The sequence below is a fragment of the Penaeus japonicus genome, unplaced genomic scaffold (assembly GCF_977035675.1).
Source record: "Penaeus japonicus unplaced genomic scaffold, GWHDUDI00000001_assembly GWHDUDI00000016, whole genome shotgun sequence".
Taxonomy (NCBI): Eukaryota; Metazoa; Arthropoda; class Malacostraca; order Decapoda; family Penaeidae; genus Penaeus; species Penaeus japonicus.
The window spans coordinates 13,591,407-13,596,406 of record NW_028234418.1 but is presented as its reverse complement, the minus strand read 5'-3'; the positions used below and the strand labels follow the sequence as shown (position 1 = coordinate 13,596,406).

General features: G+C 43.7%; 1 protein-coding gene across 1 annotated transcript in view; it reads left to right on the top strand.

Moving 5' to 3' along the window:
- Nucleotides 1-4,608: 4,608 nt before the first annotated feature.
- The window catches only part of LOC122256406 (uncharacterized), a 22,710-nt gene continuing 22,318 nt past the window's right edge, over nucleotides 4,609-5,000 (top strand). Inside the window, exon 1 of the mRNA XM_086545154.1 lies at nucleotides 4,609-4,667. The gene's annotated coding sequence lies outside the window, so the exon portion shown is untranslated. The remainder of the gene's footprint in view (nucleotides 4,668-5,000) is intronic.

Sequence of the window (5,000 nt, the reverse complement as noted above, 5' to 3'; positions counted from 1 at the left end):
TTTATTACCATCATTGTCATTACTATTACTATTATCATTGTTATTATTACATTATTACTATTATCACTATCATTGCCATTTATATCACAATTTTTGTTATCATTAGCATTTTTACCATAATAACTATAAGTATTATGAACATTATGATCAACATCATTATCATCAATATAATAGTTAGTTAGTTAGTATCATTATCATTATCATTACTATTGTCCCTATCATAATGATATTGATAATCATTATCATTACCATCATCATCATCATCAGCATCATCATCATCACCATCACCATCCTCACCCTCATCCTCATCATCATCACCATCATCCTCACCATCATCCTCACCATCATCCTCACCATCATCCTCACCATCATCCTCACCATCATCCTCACCATCATCCTCACCATCATCCTCACCATCATCCTCACCATCATCCTCACCATCATCCTCACCATCATCCTCATCATCCTCATCATCACCATCACCATCACCATCACCATCACCATCACCATCCTCACCCTCATCCTCATCATCATCCTCATCATCAATCTAACTATCATCAGCATCACAATCATTGTATATGTGCGTCTGCTTTTGTGTGCGTGTTATGATCATGTCTTTCTGCAAGGACGAGAAATAACCAGAAAGACATATTCCATTATATGGCGATCCACTTGACTGGTTGTTGGTATTAGCTTTCAGTCAGTCGCAAAAGCCTAATCTTCGCTTCGCTGAATGCTCGCTCGCTCGCTCGCTCGCTTCCTTGGCGCTCACAACACTTGCTCTTTTCTGGGCTTTTGCTTTTCTCTTTTGTGTGTTTGGTTGTTTGGCTGATTTTTTTTTTTTTTAAATCTCTATTCTTTCTTTTTTTCTTTCTCTCTTATATTAATTATATATATATATATAGATATATATATATATATATATATATATATATATATATATATATATGTGTGTGTGTATATATGTGTGTGTGTGTGTGTGTGTGTGTGTGTGCATATTTGTGTGCACCTTCCCGTGTTTTTGTACTTTCTTTTATGCGGATTACTTTCAATGAATGGAGAGCCAGGCCGCTTCTCTCCCTCTCCCTCTCGCTACGTTTACACCTGCGATGCACATTTTCTCTGGGTCCATGCTGTCGTTCCCACCCCTCCCCCCTCCCCCTGGTCCCTGGCACCTTACCCCCCCCCCACCCACCCCCTCGCCCCTCATTCATCCCTCCCCCCAGCAATCAAGCGATCATGCTATCTACCTGCGTATCTCTCAGTATGGGGGAAGGGAGGGGGGGGGGGAGGCAGGTGGAGATGGGGAGGAGAGAAAGGAAGGAAAAGGGGAGGGGAAATGAGGCAGGGGGAGGGGGAGGAGGGGACGGGGCCGGGGTTATAGCCAAAGGGAGAATGGTCTGCCACGTGTCACAAGCTGAGCGTGCCGTTCTGTATACGTGCAGACCGAGGGGAGGAGGAGGAGGGGGAGGGAGGGGGGGGAGGGGGGAGGAGAAGGGGACGGAAATAGCATTCAGAATGAACTCCTCACTTCTCCCTCCCTCATCCCCCTCCTCCCCCCATCCCCCCCTCCATCAAACACATCAACCATCTTGCCTCTTGAATGTCTATCATCACCCCCCCACCCCCCACCCCACCCCCACACACACACTCCTCTCTCTTTAGTTTCTATCTGATTATGAGTTTGTGTGTCTCTCACTCTTCACTTTTCCTTTTTTCCATTATATATCTGTTTATTGTTTGGCTAAGCACGCGCGTGTGTATGTATGTGTGCGTGTGTGTGTGTATGTGTGTGTGTTGTGTGTGTGTGTGTGTGCGTGTGATTGCGTGTGTTTCATCTCCGTTGGCATGTGCAATTATTTTTTTTTTTTCGTATCTCCAGAGCGAGTATATAAATAAATGAGGGCCACACAAAGGCTCTCTTCACAAGTAAGAACTCATATCGAAATACTCGGAGAGAGAAGAATAATGTTTACTCTCGTAAGTCCAGCAGTCAATATTAAATGACCTTGAATATCAAAATAGGTCATAAAGTGCATTGACTGTAATGACCGAGCAATAGAAAGAGATGCACAGGGGAGGAGAGGAGGAAGTTACATTAAACTGTGTCGGATCAGATTACGCGATGTGGGACAATGCAGGCGCGTGTAACCAATGCAGGTATATTACTAAGCCTTTCGATCCAACACTTTTTTCCGACTTTAGTGATGAGTCTACGAGAGTTTAATGTACGGCGGAAGAGACAGCTTCAGGGAGAGGATAAGGACAAGGGCTAGGAAAACATAAGATAATGTAATTAGAGAAAGGAATCGAGGAAATATTGAACGATATAAAAATTACCTATTACCTATATATAGGTTGACTCACGCTTACTTAAGCACAAAGATTTACTCATGCTGGATTAGTTATCCATTAGAAGACACGCAAAGGGCAATCGCGCAACCGTTCAGACCCGAATGGTTCGAGGAGAGAGAAGACATGATATAGAGGTAAAGGCAAAACAAAGTTGATAATTGATCAGAGAGAGAGAGAGAGAGAGAGAGAGAGAGAGAGAGAGAGAGAGAGAGAGAGAGAGAGAGAGAGAGAGAGAGAGAGAGAGAGAGAGAGAGAGAGAGACTTCAACTCTAACAAGTTTATTAAGACAATTAACATTTCAAGAAGATGAGGTAACATAGGTTATCCTCACCCCCGAGAGAGAGAGAGAGAGAGAGAGAGAGAGAGAGAGAGAGAGAGAGAGAGAGAGAGAGAGAGAGAGAGAGAGAGAGAGAGAGAGAGAGAGAGAGAGAGAGAAAGAGAGAGAGAAGGGAGAGAGAGAGAGAGAGAGAGAGAGAGAGAGAGAGAGAGAGAGAGAGGGAGAGAGTTAGAGAGAAAGAGAGGAATGAAGAGAAAGAGAGAGAGAGAGAGGGAGAGAGAGAGAAAGAAAGAGAGAGAGAGGGAGAGAGAGAGAGAAAGAAAGAGAGAGAGAGAGAGAGAGAGAGAGAGAATGAGAGAGGAATGAAGAGAAAGAGAGAGAGAGAAAGAGAATGAGAGAGGAATGAAAAGAAATAAATAGCGAAAGAAAGAGAAAGAGAGTGATACAGAACAAAGCGAGAGTTATCTACATACTCAGGTCGACTAGAAGGCTGAAAATAACATGGTAAGCACTCCCTGGCCGAACACCCTCCGAGCGGGACTCACACCCTTCCCGTGATAGCGCCCCGGGGAGAACGGGTAGGGAGGGGGAGGAGGGGGTGGATGAGTGCGTTTGGAGTGGGGTAGGGGTGGGGGATGGGGGTAGGGGGATGTGGCTGGCTGGGCACAGGTAGAATAAAGTTAAACAATCAATAGCATCATAAAAGCGGTCGATGTGACGATCGATAACCTGACACAGGTACCTGGCCGGAAGTAGCTGTTCCGGCGTTAGATAGGAAGAGAGAGAGAGCTTGAGTGAGAGAGAGAGAGAGGGAGAGAGGGAGAGAGAAGGGATGAAGGCACAGAGAGAGAGAGAATGAGAGAGAGAGGGAGAGATGGAGAAAGAGAGAGAGAGAGAGAGAAGGGATGAAGGCACAGAGAGAGAGAGAATGAGAGAGAGAGGGAGAGATGGAGAAAAAGAGAGAGAGAGAAGGGATGAAGGCAGAGAGAGAGAGAGAGAGAGAGAGAGAAGGGATGAAGGCAGAGAGAGAGAGAGAGAGAGAGAGAGAGAGAAGGGATGACGGCAGAGAGAGAGAGAATGAGAGAGAGAGAGAGAGAGAGAGAGAGAGAGAGAAAATTAAAAAGAAAATGAGAGACACACACACTCGAACACACAGAGAGAGAAAGAGAGAGAGAGAGAGAGAGAGAGAGAGAGAGAGAGAGAGAGAGAGAGCAGAACAGAATAAAGGAAGTGTCAGTGTATTAAGTGTGTGTGTGTGTATGTGTGTGTGTGTGTGTGTGTGAATAAGGGAGAACGTAAATGCATTCATGTTTGCGACAATTCATCATATAATTTAACGGTTTGAATTAAAAAATAGACTTGAATTTATTGTTTTGCGTTTGTTCTAGTGAGAGATTAGTCCCCACTCTAATCAGATAATAATTGCCATTGGATTTATTACGCATTTCGTTTTGATTAGTCCAAGGTTGGGTGGGTGGGGTGGGGGTGGAGGTGGAGGTGGAGGTGGAGGTGGGGAGTAGATAGCAACAATAATTATATATGGTTAGGGCCTCAATATGTTCCATGACCTGTTTTTTTACTTCGTTTTTACCCTTTCAAGATTTTGTTTTAAACTTTGGAATATATATATTTTCTCAGTTTTTCTCCTTTCCTTTTTTGATTTATTGATTTTCATATCTAAAAAAAAATTGTCATTGCGTATTCTCTCTTCGAAGAACTCGAGCGTTTGAATGATAGACAGACGCTAAGGTGGTATATTATTGCAATTGCAAATGTCTTCATTCACTCATTCTACATTAGGATCTTGGTCGTGACATACGTGCGTGATGGCAGACATATCTAGGATCATTGCAGAAAGGGATTGCCATTTGCTACCGTCCCTATTTGCAATATCATATTTTTTTTTTTTTTTTTTTTTTTTTTTTGTTTACGAAATCCCAAACTTACGAGAATATCCGTGACAAAATATCACATTCGATATTTTTGTTTTGTTCCAGGTCTCTCTGCTGTCCGCGCGCTCTGCCGTAGATGTGTGGTAAGTCAAGGAGCGGTATTTTAAGAATAATTCTCTTTATTTCCCATTCTTCCATTTTGCTTTTCTTCTTCTTTATCTGTTCATTTTGAAAGGGTCTCCATGTTCTGTTTTCCCCTCCTCTTCCTCCTCCCCCTCGACCTCCTCCTCCTCTTCCTACCCCTCCACCTTCTCAGCCTCATCCTGGTCCTCCTCCTCCTTTCCCTCCCCCTCCACATCCCCCTCCACTTCCTTCTCCTCCTCCTCTTCCTCTTCCTCATCCTCTTACACGTTTTTGGTTTGTTAATCAGCTGATCGTATTGTGCCTTAATCTTAGAGAAATTTCCCTCAGGCATG